The sequence below is a fragment of the Spermophilus citellus genome, assembly GCF_964194105.1.
Source record: "Spermophilus citellus genome assembly, chromosome: 3".
Classification (NCBI taxonomy): Eukaryota; Metazoa; Chordata; class Mammalia; order Rodentia; family Sciuridae; genus Spermophilus; species Spermophilus citellus.
Genome location: NC_138184.1, coordinates 166,508,038 through 166,524,830, shown reverse-complemented (window position 1 = coordinate 166,524,830; position 16,793 = coordinate 166,508,038). Strand labels below are relative to the sequence as shown.

Genomic DNA, 16,793 nt, shown 5'->3' with positions numbered 1-16,793 from the left:
ATCACTCCAACAATGAGATAAGAGAGCAAATACAGGTAGCAAAAGATTACTTCAAGAGAGAGCCTGAAAAAAAAAAAAAACAGAAATCCTTCAAAATGAGGGATACAATAAATCAAATAAAAAACTCAACAGAAAGCATAACCAACAGAGGAGATCACTTGGAAGAAAGAATGTCAGATAATGAAGACAGAGTATACAACATGGAAAATAAAACTGATCACACAGCGAAGATAGTAAGAAACCATGAACAGAACATCCAAGAATTATGGGACAGCATCAAAAGACCAAATCTAAGAGTTATTGGGATAGAGGAAGTCACAGAGTTTCAAACCAAACAAACGCACAATCTCTTCAATGAGATAATATCAGAAAATTTCCCAAGCATGAAGAATGAATTGAAAAACTAAATACAAGAGGCTTACAGAACACCAAATGTACAAAATTACAACAGGTCTATACCAAGGCACGTTATAATGAAAATGCCTAGCATACAGAATAAAGATAAAATCTTAAAAGCCACAAGAGAGAGGAATCAGATCACATATAGGGGGAGACCAATTCACATCTCAGCAGATTTTTCAACTTGCTGAGACCCTCAAAGCCAGGAGATCCTGCAACAACATATATCAAGCTCTGAAAGAAAATGGATGCCAACCAAGAATCTTATCTCCAGCAAAACTAAGCTTTATATTTGAGGATGAAATAAAAACTTTCCATGATAAACAAAAGTTAAAAAGAATTTACAACTAGAAATCCTGCACTACAAAACATGCTCAGCAAAATATTCCACAAAGAGAAAATAAAATACAATGATGAAACAAATCGTGTCAAAAATAACCCTGAATGCTAATGGCCTAAACTGGCCAATTAAAAGACATAGACTAACAGATTGGATTAAAAAAAAAAAAAGATCCAACAATATGCTGCCTCCAGGAGATTCTTCTTATAGGAAAAGACATACACAGGCTGAATGTGAAGGGTTGGGAAAAATCATACCATTCACATGGACTGCAGAAGCAAACAGGGATTCCATCCTCATATCAAATAAAGTAGACTTCAAACTAAAGTCAATCACAAAGGATAAAGAAGGACACTACATAGTGCTCAAGGGAAGTATATACCAACAAAACTTAACAATTATAAATATATATGCCACAAACAATGGAGGATCTATGTTCATCAAAAAAACTCTTCTCAAGTTCAAGAGTCAAACAGACCATAACACAATGATTTTGGATGACTTTAACACATCTCTTTCACCACTAGATAGATCTTCCAAACAAAAGCTGAAAAAAGAAACTATAGAACTCAATAATATAATCAATAACTTAGACTTAACTGACAGAATATTTCATCCTTCAACGAGAGAATACACTTTCTTCTCAGCAGCACATGGATCCTTCTCTAAAATAGACAATATACTATGCCACAGAGCAACACTAAGCAAATATAAAAAAATAGAGATACTACCCTGCATTCTATCAGATCATAATAGAATTAAATTAGAAATCAATGATAAAATAAGAAATAAAATCCACTCCAACACCTGAAGATCAAATAATATGCTACTGAATGAACAATGGATTGCAAAAGACATCAAGGAGGAGATTAAAAATTTTTAGAGATGAATGAGAACACAGATACAACATATTGAAATCTCTGAAACCCTATGAAGGAAGTTTTAAGAGGAAAGTTCATTGCATGGAGTTCATTCCTTAAAAGAAGAAAAAGTCAACAAATAAATGACTTAACATTACATCTCAAAGCCCTAGAAAAAGAAGAACAAATCAACACCAAAAGCAGTAGAAGACAAGAAATAATTAAAATCAGAGCTGAAATCAATGAAATTGAAACAAAAGAAACAAAAATATTGACAAAACAAAAAGCTGATTCTTTGAAAAAATAAACAAAATTGACAGACCCTTAGCCATGCTAGCAAAGAGAAGGACAGAGAAAACTCAAATTACTAACATACGTGATGAAAAAAGAAATATCACAACAGACACTACAGAAATACAGAAGATAACTAAAAATTATTTTGAAAACTTGTACTCCATTAAAATAGAAAATACTGAAGGCATCAACAAATTTCTAGAATCATATCGTTTGCCCAAATTGAATCAGGATGATAAACACAATTTAAACTGATCAATTTCATTGTCAAAATAGCAGACACCATCAAGAGTCTACCAACCAATAAAAGCCCAGGACCAGATGGATACATAGCCAATTTCTACAACATCTTAAGAATGAACTAATACCGAAACTCTTCAATTTATTTCAGGAAATAGAAAAATAGGGAGTACTTCCAAACTCATTTTATAGAATGAGGCCAATATTACTCTGATTCCAAAACCAGGCAAAGACATGTCAAAAAAAGAAAATGTCAGACTAATATCTCTAATGAACATAGATGCAAAAAATCTCAATAAAATTCTGGCAAATCAAATACAAAAACATATCAAAAAGATTGTGCACCACAATCAAGAGGGATTCATCCTAGGGATGCAAGGTTGGTTCAACATACACAAATCATTAAATGTAATACATCACATTAACAGACTTAAAGAATTAAACTATACTACAGAGCAATAGTAACAAAAACTGCATGGTATTGGCACCAAAACAGACTGGTGGACCAATGGTACAAAATAGAAGACACAGAGACAACTCACAAAATTACAATTATCTTATATTAGACAAAGGTGCCAAAAACATGCATTGGAGAAAAAATAGTCTCTTAAACAAATGGTGCTAAGAAAACTGGAAATCCATATGCATCTATCTCTCACCATGCACAAAACTCAACTCAAAATGGATCAAGGACTTAAGAATAAAACCAGAGACTCTGCATCTAATAAAAAAAGGAGGCCCTAATCTCCATCATGTGGGATTAAGCCCCAACTTCCTCAATGAGACTCCTTTGACGCAAGAATTAAAATCAAGAATCAATGAATGGGATGGACTCTTAACTAGAAAGTTTCTTCTTAGCAAAAGAAACAATCTGTGAGGTGACATCTTGGGAGCAAATCTTTACCCCTCACACATAAGATCACTAATCTCTAAGATGATATACAATCAATCAACAAATACATGAAAAAAATATTCATCATTACTAGCAATTAGAGAAATGCAAATCAAAACCACTCTAAGATTTCATCTCACTCCAGTCAGAAGGGCAGCTATTATGAAGACAAACAACAATAAGTGTTGGAGAGGATGTGAGGAAAAAGGTACACTCATACACTGCTGGTGGAACTGCAAATTGGTGCAGCCAATATGGAAAGCAGTACGGAGATTCCTTGGAAATCTGGGAATGGAACCACCATTTGACCCAGCTATCCCTCTCCTTGGTCTATACCAAAAGCACTTAAAAAACAGCATACTACAGGGACACAGTCACATCAATGTTTGTAGCAGCACAATTCACAATAGCTAAACTGTGGAACCGACCTAGATGCCCTGAAATAGATGAATGAATATTAAAAAAAAGTGGCATATATACACAATGGAATATTACTCAGCAATAAAAGAGAATAAAATCATGGCATCTGCAGGTAAATGGATGGAGTTAGAGAAGATGATGCTAAGTAAACTTAGTCAATCCCAAAAAAACCAAATGCCAAATGTTTTCTCTGATATAAGGAGGCTGATTCATGGTGGCATAGGGAGAGGGAGCATGGGAGGATTCGATGAACTCTAGATAGGGCAGAGGGGTTGGAGGGGAAGGGAGGAAGCATGGGGTTAGAAATAATGGTGGAATGTGATGGTCATTATCATCCAAAGTACATGTATGAAGACACGAATTGGTGTGAATATACTTTGTACACAACCAGAAAAAAGAAAAAAATGTGCTCTATATATGTATAAGAATTGTAATGCATTCTGCTGTCATATATAAATTTTAAAAAATTAGGAGGAAAAAATGGGGGCAACACAAGCCTTGTAGAGAAACCCCGGGTAAGTCTAACCTTGGTACCTGAGCAGGAGAAAGCCACTGTCTAGGCTAGGGCTTCTCAAACTTACTGTGGTGAAGGAGCCATTATTTTTTAAATAAAAATAAAATAAAATACTAAAAATGAAAAAAAAAGAAAAAAAATCACATCCTATCTGAGTCAGAAGTCAAACCTCTTTCTCTATAAGCATTATCATCTAAAGTAGAATATCCTTCATCCAATCCTTGACTCATTAAAACTGAGACTATTTGATTTTCTTTTTCTTTTCTTTTCTTTTTTTTTTTTTGTTATTGGGGATTGAACCAAGGCCACTCAACCATTGAGCCACACACATTCTCAGCCCTATTTTGTATTTTATTTAGAAATAGAGTCTCACTGAGTTACTTAGCACCTCACTATTGCTGAGGGTGGCTTTGAACTCGTAATCCTCCTGTCTCAGCTTCCTAAGCCTCTGGGATTACAGGTGTGTAATTCTTTGATTCTTTAATATTTCTTTAATATTTCTGATTCTTTAATATCTCTAATAACAGCATAGTCTTGACTGTGTACATCATGATCTTTCTTAATAACAGTGCACAAAAAAATCAGCTGTCCGTTAACTTGTAGGGTTTTTTTTCCCCTTCAGATTTGGTGGTTGATCATTGTGTAACTCAAGCTTATATTAAAACAATAATAAACATGTATTATGTCAAAAAAAGAAAGAAGAAAGAAAAAAGGGAAAAAAGCATCAACAATGTGAAGGACTATCTAAGTAGTACTGAGAGGTCTGAAGAGCCCAAGATGTAAAATTTTGAGAACCATGCAGTTATCAGAAAATAAGACTCTGAATGTTTCTATTTAATCTGTGCACAAACAACATTCACATTCAAGTTTTCAAAGGCATTCTAGAAATTATTTGTGGTAAAATAAAACATTACAGTAATTTACAACTACCACAAATATGAAAAATAGAGAAATAATCCTTAGCTACTTACCCCTAAAACAAGCTCATCAGAAAACACATCTGTGTGAATGAGGAAGTAATTCTTAGGTAAACTTCAATCTGTACCAATGTACTTGTTTATGAAGGTTATTTATAAACATCTGTCTCCTAGGCCTGGGAGAGTGCCATCTCATGCTACTTTTTCCTGGTTCACTCTACTTAAATCACAATTGGCTTTCTGTAACATTCAGAGCTTTCTGTAACATTCATTCCTTCTGCCTGGACTGCCTTTCAGGTACCCAACTCCCATTCCATGGCTTTATTCTTCTCACTGATCTCAGCTAAATGATCTTACCTCAGAGAGGTCCTTGGTGAACCCCATGATTTTAGTAGGATTTATTTATTTTCCTTCTATTTCCTGTCTCTGCCATAGATTGGAACCAGCATGGCAGGCAGGTGCCTTTGTACTCCATTCACTAAAGATGACATAGAAACGGATGCAATGTCTAACTTTGCCAAACCATAGTAAATACTTCAAATGTTCTTTTCTGATTATAAAATTATTAAAGGGAAGTAATGATTACTCAAATTTAAAGTGATTTTATTATGTTGTCTCAAGATCAAGAAAAACTAAATTATAAAATGTTAAGCAAGAGCAAACACAAGGACACCTTCCTCACCCTCCCCTCAATCATTAATTATTATAGGCACAAACCAGTTTATTGCATTAAGCTAAAGTTTGAAGTTGAAGAAACCTCACTTCCTCCAAATAAAGATATTTCCCTATACTTTGTAAAAAAAATTAAATTAAATTTCAGGAAAAATGTCCTAAGGCACCGATTGATTCCCAAGACTTGTCTAAGTGATTATGACATTTAGCCCAAGAATGCTTTTTAAAATTGGAAATTGTTTTCTTCACTAGGACATTTAGAGCCTCTAGGCTTTTAAACTCTTTTGTTCTCTCAAACACATATTCTAGCAGTACAGGACATTTTGAAAAAGAAGCAACACTTTCATATTTCAATTTATTTGGAAATGGTTTAAGAGCGTGATAATTTTAGAAATTTAAGAGGGAGACATAAAATAATAAAAATCACACCAAAGAATATGTTATAGAAATGTGAGTATATCTTTGGCCACATAAGTAGATTCAAAATATTTTATTTGGTTTTAAATCATACTTGATTGATTTTAAAGGAAAATAACTTCTTTAGGAGGAATAAACAAAGTGGTAAATTCTTAATAAGTCTTTTTTCAGCCACTTTAACAAAATACACATACATTGCATTTCACTTTATTCTTTTATGTAGTTTAATGTACCAGATTCTTCACTAAATAACACACATACTCTATCTAAGATTTACCCAAGATAGCTGTGATTATAAATGAAAGCTATTAGTCAGAAACTATTAATGAGACACCCAAACCATGTCTGAAAAAAATTTGTCACATGGCTATAGTAGCTACCTAACATTTGAAATTAATTATATTTTCCAAAAACAATCAGAAGGAACTGATTTTAATCATCCTAAAAATACATCCATATTTTTTCCTGAATTCAAAAGTGAATATTTAAACTTCTATAATATTATAGAATTATTTCTGTAAACCCAACACTTTCTTAATGTTATTGAACTCTACCCTTTCAGTTGTTTCAGGATCAAGGAAGAAGTGACAAAACTAATGCCCGGATCAAAACACAGACTTGGAAAAAGGCTTCTACATCTTGGATATTACTTTCAAACTTCTCAATAAAATAAAATGTTTAGAGAAGTATTCAATAAATATGTCCATTGAATGAATGAATGAAGAATGAGCAAATGAATCATCAAAAGGCAGAATTCAAGAAGTTCAGAGTTTTTCAACAGCAAAACCATAATTGTTCCTATGATAGCATAAATTTTGTGTAAAATATCACTTTTATATATTAATTTTCAACAAAAATAGAAACTTAAATAAACATACATTGTTTACCAAGAATAGGATAAATTGTACAGTGTAAACTATAATGCAAACAAAAAGTTGTCATTCTGTTTATAGAATCTATGCTCTAGAACTATTTGAAAGCAACAGATTAAAAATTTTGATTACTCACAGAATATACTAACTCTTTTTCATCATGACAGTTATATTTCTGCTTGCTTATTTATTTATTTAGTACTGGAGATTTAACCCAGGGGTGCTTTATCACTGAGCTACATTACCAGCCTTTTTTTTTTCTTTCTTCCTTTTATGGACAAGATCTTGATAAATTGCTAAGGATGACCTTGAAATTATAATCTTCCTGCCTCAGCCTCCTTAGCTGCTGAGGTTATAGGCAAGTTTATGCCACCATGCCTATCTTCTGCTCATTTTTAAAAAAAAGAGTATTTATTTTCATTGCATTAGCCTTATAAATCTATATATCCTAAACATGAAATCTAATTGCTATGGTCAGTATACCTTATAAAAATAAAGATTTGGGTTCAAAATTCTGCCATATTAAGTATTTATACATCCTTAGTCTACCCTAAGTTTGTGAACTTCAGTGTTTTATTTGCATATCTCATGCAAATATTGTGTGAAGTGAGAAGTGTAAGTTTTTAAATAAGCAACAAAATGCTGAGAATCCTTTAGGTTTCTGCTTCCCAGATACAGTGTGGAGGAACCTTAGATACTATAGTGAGTTACCAGGGGCACAGGGTATGTAAATTTTCAAGAGAACAGCAGAGACAACTCTCAGACATTGCATGAACTGCTAGTATTTTGTTGTTTGGCTCCTAATTCTTAATTAAAGGAAATATTAGACATTTCATTTTGCCTAGGGGCAAAAGGAAAAAATGATGAAGAACTAAAGGTTCCATGAACCAAGAAAGTTTTGAGCTAGTAAATAGTTTCCTCTCACCTTCTCTCTTCTCTGATTTGAAGAGAAAGCCCTACCTACAGGATTTTCTCTGTTCTCTTTGCTTAATTTGCACTGTAGAAGTCAAGAAATATCTTTTCTGGCAAATTCAATTTTGAAAGCTGAATGAGAATGGTCCATGTTGGCAAATACAAACATCCTGTTCTGATAAACAAGGAAAAAGGGGGCATTTTTAATTTTTTTTTCACGGAAGACTAAATGTAGTTCTCAAAATAGAAGGATGGAAACACAATATTGGAAAAGAGAGAGGAAACAGACTGGACCAGAGCAACCAGAAATCGAGATGCAGAAACAGTCAGGTAGGAATGCTATGCTGACAGAGTTGCCACCACAGGGAAGGCACTTGCCCTTCCCTCTAGATTATAGGACAAAACTGTCTCCCACCAAAACCTCCAAACAGAGCATTATTCTAAATTACAAGAATGCTCAGATTCCTGAACACCAAAACATAGCAAATTCTATCACAAAAGCTTCGTCTACCTTCCAGGCCAGCTAAAATTTTACTCTATACAAAATTCTTCATTTCTCTGTATTTTTATAACACCTTTTTTTCATATTATTACTATAGTAATTATTACTGTATAATTTTATTGGTCATTTTTATATTTTTTTTTTTGTTTCCATGGACTACAAGTTTTGTAAGGGTAAAAGTCATACTATTGCTTTTATAAAAAATTCCTGTAGCATTTAAATTTTTAATTAAAACTTTTTATGAAACAATAAAATGTCTGAATACAAAAACAAACATAGATAAATCTATTTCCTATGATTATTCGATTTTGATGGACTATAGTAATTTTAACTAGGTCAACATTTCCAGAAGTATGTCTCTAATAATATACACAAAAACCCAGGCACATTTATGAAAATAAGTATGAGAAAGGTATTGTTATTGAAGGTTCCTCATAATTAATGATATTCAAAATTCTGATTATTCTCTGTGATTAAAAAATTAGCTTTTTAACCAATATGACCTAATATATTAAACATTTGTGATTGTTAGTAGTGTGGTTTATCATTTTTATTTAGCGATTTTGATCACTTAAAAATCATCTGTTAGGGGCTGGGGTTGTGGCTCAGTGGTGGAGCACTTGCCTAACATGAGGCCCTGGGTTTTATCCTCAGCACCACATAAAGATAAATAAATAAAGGTATTGTGTCCATCTATATATAACTAAAAAGTATTTTTGAAAAAATTGTCTGTTAGTCTGTGGATTTTTACATGCCTGTTTTATATTTGAAGCATTAAACAAATAGATTAGTAAATACATCTAAACACTTTGGAGAAATGTACTAAATACAAGCTTATTGCATTTTCAAAGAGAAAAAAAAAGCAGTCACTATACATATTGATATAAGTGCTCTTCATCTTTGTCAATGTGATTCCTTTATACTCATCCTCTTATAACTAACTGTGCAGCCAGGTTCTGGCTTGTTATGGAACCCTTTTCATAACCGAATGAAGAAAAAACAATCTAATCATAAATGTAGAGTAATATTACTTATTTTTCAATGTAAGTCAACATTCCAGAATTTTTTTGATTTAGATTCCATCCCTGGAAAATATCAATGGCAATAGTTTTGGCAAGCCACTAAGTATAACAAAAGTTATCAAGGATTATTTAACTGGTCAAATTCTTAGTCTCTGCTGTCTTTGGGGGTAGCTTTTATTTTTCAAAAGATTCACCAGCTTAAAATATAATCATTCATAGATATGTCAGGACACTGAAACAACGGAATATATTTCTTACCAATTGTTATTCCACCTTTTTTTAATGGAAAAGTATTTAAAAGAAAGAAATTTTCTGCATTTTAATGACAAGTGATGTGGAAATGTGACAGAATTACTAAAGAAGCCAACAGAAGAGCAGCATCTGCTCAGCCAGGCAAACATGCTTTATCGTGTCAGTGACCACATAACAGGGAGAGATCTCCGGAGCACAGCCACCCATCACTGTCATGGTGGACCTACTGAAATCAAGAGCTGGGAGAGAATTCAAAATTGACTCAAGACTAACATCACTCTAGTTCACCTAAGTCTACCCTTCTGTCACTGGTCAAATACAAAAATTAGAACAGCATTTGCTTCTTTTCTTATTATTGGCCTTAGCTTAGAATTAAATGACTTCAATTATAAATTAATCATGACCAAAATATCTATTTAAGTCAATCCCTAGTCACTTTCAAAATTAACTTTGAGTTGACAATCTGGAGTTTTAAAATCCAAAAATAAACCCAGTTGAATTCATTAGAAAACTTATTCCTTGTAAGATACTTAACTCATAAATAAACAAAACCGGGCTTGAATTACACATACACACACTCACAGAATTTCAAATTATAATTCGTTGTACATATTCTTTGGCAACAGTTATAGCTATTAAAAGATGGCAAAGACAAAGTAATAATTTACATAAAGTCAAAGAAATATTTTGTGTGTATACATACAAAAAAAAAACCCATCTCTAAAAATTATTTATAATATTGTTTTAATATACCAAAGAAATAGTATTCTATTCACATAAAAAAATTCAACATGGAACTTCCACTTTAAAAGTTCAATTTTCCATTATATGTGCTATAATATCTTATATAATAACGAAATCTTAAATATAAATTCTGCCAATTAAAAAATATTACACAAATGATATACAAAATATTTTCTGAATACTAGATGCAAGAACATAATTCTGAAGCAGACTAAATTCAATACTTACTTTTTAATCTTCAAAAGCAGAAAAGGATGCATGTTTAATACTTTTTATACATTTATTTTTTTAAATTTATTTTTATGTGGTGCTGAGTATTGAACCCAGTGTCTAACATGTGCCAGGCAAGTGCTCTACCTCTGAGCCACCACCCCATCCCCACATGTTCGATATTTTTAGTGAGATTCCTTCTTTGCATTATTTTGTAATATTCTTTTTCTCCACTTTTTTAACCTGGGGATGATTAATCAATATACATCGCCAATAACATCCACGGTTAAATTAAAACACCTCCATCATTAATTTACACCTGAACCATGCTGATGTTGAAAAATGTATTGGAGCTAGAAACATCTGTGAGTAACTGAAGTGGCTCTATGTAACTATTCTGAAATTTAGACACCTTTTTAGTTCTCACTGGTCCCTGTTCACTTCCTCTCCCCTCTCTTAGCCTCCTCACTTTGTTGTGCTTATAAACAATAATTACTTATCAAAGTGTACTTGTCCAACTATCACATTAAGATACCCTTATCTATACCTAGAACTTAACCCCATACCTTTACAGGCAAACCAAATACCTACATATCCCCAATTTTATTATACTTTCAATATGCCACAAGCGAACCATGTTTTAGCACAGTAACGTATCTATTTATTTAACTGGTGTGTTTTTTCTAATTATCCTTGGCTTAGTCTGATTTTCAAAAAACCTGTCCAGGAGTATGATGGACTTAGGAAATCGATGTATTTCCTGCTCTCCACTACCACTTTCCAACCATGGTTCAACACCTAACAAACTGCTCTCCTCTTTGGAAATCTCTATTGGTTCATTATTGGCCAATGTATGAGTCCCACTTCTATTGACCTTCAGCAGCTTCCTGATAGCTTGAAGTCTAACTTCCCCAACCATCTTCTGTGACCTTGATATTAATGTAGGTGATCTTTCCAGCTATCTGGCTTCAAAACAAATAAAATGCATCTGTTTCAAATATGGTTATTTTGATGATGTACAACCCACCTACTCATATGATATTCCTCTGATATTAACATAACACTGTTCACATTCTAGCTAGTTAAATGCTCAATAACCTCTCATTTTCATAAGCTTTAAAAGATCCAAGACAAAAATTTAAAGAATGTAATCCCATCATTTTAATCCATTTATTTTTTCCTGAGAAAAGTTCATCCAGTCCTTATAAATTACTACAATAATAACAAAACCACATTTTTCTTGGTATTATAACTATAGAAATTCTTAAATACTACTATTATTTTATATTATTATTCTAGTGGTTTCATAACATTCCATCAAGTTTTTGAAAGAGAAGTTTGCAGGTGAATTAAGATTTCTAAATTTGAAGCCAGACTGTCTGGGTTACAATTTCTATTCTGAGTCTTATATTAGCTTATGAACTTAGCCATTTCCCTATTCTCAGTTTTCCCTTCTACATAAACAGACAATAAGAATGCAACCTTATGTAATTTTGCACATGAAGTACTTTGAACCTAGAACTTGAGTGAATGCTTAGTAAGTATTATATAAATCGCAATATGCCATGCTTTCCTTATGTGTATATATCTATTGTTGGAAATGATGGTCTTGGTAGGGTTTAAGGTTCTTTTGCAACTCTGTTTTCACTACTAAAGAAAATTCTGGAATAAGCAGTGACCTTTCTGTTGAGTCATTTATCTGGTTAAGTTTTCAAGAATGCTCTATTAGCTTTCTGCCCGTGGACGACGCCAAGAAAGCATCCTTAAAGTCTGTCTTCCTGCTGCCGTCATGTCTAAATCAGAGTCCCCTAAAGAGCCCGAACAGCTGTGGAAGCTATTCATCGGAGGGCTGAGCTTTGAAACAACTGATGAGAGTCTGAGAAGCCATTTTGAGCAATGGGGAACACTCACGGATTGTGTGGTAATGAGAGATCCAAACACCAAGCGCTCCAGAGGCTTTGGGTTTGTCACTTATGCCACTGTGGAGGAAGTGGATGCAGCCATGAATGCAAGACCACACAAAGTGAATGGTAGAGTTGTGGAACCAAAGAGATCTGTCTCATGAGAAGATTCTCAAAGACCAGGAGCCCACTTAACTGTGAAAAAGATCTTTGTTGGTGGCATTAAAGAAGACAATGAAGAACATCACCTACGAGATTATTTTGAACAGTATGGGAAAATTGAAGTTATTGAAATCATGACTGACTGAGGCAGTGGAAAGAAAAGGGGCTTTGCTTTTGTAACTTTTGATGACCATGACTCTGTGGATAAGATTGTCATTCAGAAATACCATACTGTGAATGGCCACAACTGTGAAGTGAGGAAAGCCCTGTCAAAGCAAGAGATGGCTAGTGCCTCATCTAGCCAAAGAGGTCAAAGTGGTTCTGGAAACTTCCATGGTGGTCATGGAGGTGGTTTTGGTGGAAATGATAATTTCGGTCATGGAGGGAACTTCAGTGGTCGTGGTGGCTTTGGTGGCAGTCGTGGTGGTGGTGGATATGGTGGCAGCGGGGATGGCTACAATGGATTTGGTAATGATGGAAGCAATTTTGGAGGTGGTGGAAGCTACAATGATTTGGGCAGTTACAACAATCAGTCATCAAATTTTGGACCCATGAAGGGTGGAAACTTTGGAGGCAGAAGCTCTGGACCTTACGGTGGTGGAGGCCAATATTTTGCCAAACCACAAAACCAAGGTGGCTATGGCGGTTCCAGCAGCAGCAGTAGCTCTGGCAGTGGCAGAAGGTTTTAATACTGCCAGGAAACAAAGCTTAGCAGGAGAGGAGAGCCAGAGAAGTGACAGGGAAGCTACAGGTTACAACAGATTTGTGAACTCAGCCAAGCACAGTGGTGGCAGGGCCTAGCTGCTACAAAGAAGACATGGTTTAGACAATACTCATGTATATGGGCAAAAAAAACTCGAGGACTGTATTTGTAACTAATTGTATAACAGGTTATTTTAGTTTCTGTTCTGTGGAAAGTGTAAAGCATTCCAACAAAGGGTTTTAATGTAGACTTTTTTTTTTTGCACCCATGCTATTGATTGCTAAATGTAATAGTCTGATCATGACGCTGAATAAATGTGTCTTTAAAAAAAAAAAAAAGAAAGAATACTCTATTAATAATAGCCAACCCATGGAGCCATCATAAGTGCCCTTCAACAGATGAATGGATAAAGAAAATGTAGTATACATGTACAGTGGAAATTACTCATCCATAAAGAAGAATGTAATTATGGAATTTGCTGGTAAATAAATGGGTCTGGTGATTATCATGCTAAGTGAAATAAGCCAATCCCCAAAAACCAAACACCAGATGTTTTCTGTGATATGTGGATGCTAACATATATATGGATGTTAACACTTCCACACATCTCTTTGTGGCTGCAAGGGAGAAAGGGGAGGGGAAGAATAGAAGTGCAATGAATTAGACAAAGGGGAATAAAAGGAAAGGCAGAGAATCGAAATAGGAAAATAATAGGATGAATCAGACATAACTTTCCTATGCTTATATATAAATACATGACCAGTGTACTTCCACATCATGTACAACCACAAGAATGGGATCCTAATTAGAACCAGTTATACTCCATGTATGTATGTCAAAATACACTCTACTGTCATATATATTTAAGAAGAATAAATTTAAAAAGAATGCTATAAATTAGACCCCAAAATGTTCTTTACAGGCCTATTTAAAAATATTTGTAATAATTTATAATACAGCTATTAAAGAGACCAGTTTTAATCACCATATTTTTGGCACTTAATCACTTGTTTTCCTTAAATATTTCTTTTTCCTTTACTTTCAAAGGCCTTTGCCTAATTTTTCTCTTTAATCAGTCAATATGCCAGTGTAGCCTATTTCCTCTTTCCTAAATTAAACCTGACCTTTCTGGCTCTTAGGTCTGTCTGCTTTTCTATGTTGTTTCCTTCCATATTATAACTTCATGACTTTGACATAATTTCTATTCTACAACACCCAAAACAAGATGATTATCCCTTAAATATCTTTTGTGACCTAGACTTGAGTAATCTAACTTCCCTTTGAACACAAACTTTTCACTTTACTTGATCATTAATTAAATCTTCCTCGATTTTACAATGGCTAACCCAATCCCAGGATAAAAGCCATGGGGTCATATTTCTCTTTCCACTTCCACACATCCAGTCAGCTGCTAAAGTCTATTAAGTCCCTCTCACCCCCTTGGGGAAACTCTACAATCTAATTTCTAACATCAACTAGTTCATTTAATAAATTAATAATAAAATCACAAAGTAAAATTGAGCATTGAGCTATAAATCATATAAACCTATTGTTACTATCCTAAATAAAGAGGGTGATACACTACTGATTTTATGAAGAGACCTTAAAGGAGAGATGATGCCATACTGAGAACTTCAGGTGCTGCTTTCAGTCATTCTCCCTGCCATGGAATTTAAGGTAAATCAGTTCTACTTTACATTTCTATGTCAGTGAATTACAGGTATATATTTATGTATGTGTGCACTGAGCTGTGATTTAAATATGTTTTTTCCTCTTCAAAACTCATGTTGGAATTTAATCCCCATTGTTTGGTATTAAGAGAGCAGAAACTTAATCCGATTATGATGTTCAGAGGCAGGGCCTTTGGGAGGTGTTTATGATTAAATAAGGTCATCAGGATGAGCCCCCATGATTGAATACTGGTAGCTATAAAAGAAAAAGGAGAGACCACACACACACACACCTACTGCCATGTGGTCCCATGTTTTTGCACAGGATCTGTCGGCAAGATGCAGCCTTTCAAACTCAAGACTAGAACTCTCAGCAAAGTAAACCTCTTTCCTTTATAATTTATCCAGACAGAATCAATTACATAAATGTTACCTTCTCTATAAAATTCATTTAAGAGATCCAATGATTTAATTGCTTGGTAGACAACTCTAATTCTACCCCTTCATCCTCAAGTATTTTTTGCTTTCTAGTATACACACCTTATTTGATTCTCTGCCCTTTGAGGGGCTGAAAACAATAAATACGATGGGATTCTGCTGCTCAAGTAAGCTGACTTATGATGAAATAAAAAATAGATTATCCAATTAGGTTCAACCTAATCAAGTGAGTTCTTCAAAGGGCCCTTCCTCAGGTGAGAGATGGATGAAATCCATCTCAGAGTCTAAGATGGATTTCATGAGGAAAATTTGTTGAATATGGGTACATTTCACTGAGAGTGACAGAGTGTTTTAATTAGGAAATGTCTGCTTGTTTTATTAAGAACTGGGATAAATTATTATAACAATTCTGGATACTGGGAACCATTTAGCAAAAAGTCATGATAATAATAAAACTTCTCAATCCAAAATATATAGAAATACAAAAGTAGGAACAATTTATTTAAATGTCAGAAAAGAAAATAAATCTCAGATGATAGCCTACATAAATTTGGACTTTTAGCTACAAGTTTCAGTAAGCATTTCTCATGTCAATATATTCTTGTTGGTAATCGCTTGTCAGCAATTTTCTAAGGCTTTCCAAGTATACTCATTTTAAGCAATTCCATGATAAAATTTCTTCCAATAAAACTCTGTTCAAAATCTTACAGATATTTTGCTCCTTTCATATGTAAAGAAAGCATTCATATTAATATAACACAGCCATGGAAAAAAGCCCATCAAATAAGTAAAAATAGAGCAGCATTTACATTGCAAGTAAAACAACATCAAGGCCTTTTTTTTTCTCTCTCTCTGGTCAAGGCCCATTACTTTTCATCACATTATATAAAATAATCTGAAATAACTTTTCAAGCTTGAAGTAAAGGTCCTCACTCACCTTTTAACACCAAAATTCATTTTATTAAGCAGCCCAACTCCTCTTAGAGGTGACACTTCAGCCAGAACAAAATCATTTTTAACTCAACTGTTTAGCAAAAAAAAGTACCCTGATACCATACACCTTCTGGACCTAACATCTGTTGCTAACAAAACGAATGCTCATTTTTGCTGTTTCTAGTGCCATGAACATGCTTTTAAAACTCAATGTATTACTTTTCAATTCTTACAACAACCCAGCCCTAAGAAGTTAAGGAATCTGTACTAGCAAGATTTGACCCAGTTATCCCACTCCTTGGCACATATCCAAAGGATTTAAAATCAGCATGCTACAATGATGCAGCCTCATAAATATTTATAGCAGCACAATTCAAATTAGCTAAGCTATGGAGCCAATCTAGGTTTGCTTCAACAGATGAATAGATAAAGAAATTGTGGTATATATGCACAATGGAAGATTAGTTGGCCATAAAGAAGAATGACATTATGACATTTACTAGTAAA

At 33.9% G+C, this 16,793-nt stretch overlaps 1 protein-coding gene and 1 pseudogene across 2 annotated transcripts in view; one reads left to right on the top strand and one right to left on the bottom strand.

Annotated features, from left to right (window-relative positions):
• The window catches only part of PCLO (piccolo presynaptic cytomatrix protein), a gene marked incomplete at both ends in the record, with an annotated part of 403,276 nt that overhangs the window by 348,613 nt on the left and 37,870 nt on the right, over window positions 1-16,793 (bottom strand). The gene's annotated exons all lie outside the window — the stretch shown is intronic.
• LOC308645260 (heterogeneous nuclear ribonucleoprotein A1-like) lies at window positions 12,254-13,500 on the top strand (annotated as a pseudogene). The gene has a single exon. The product of its transcript is annotated as a heterogeneous nuclear ribonucleoprotein A1-like (transcript).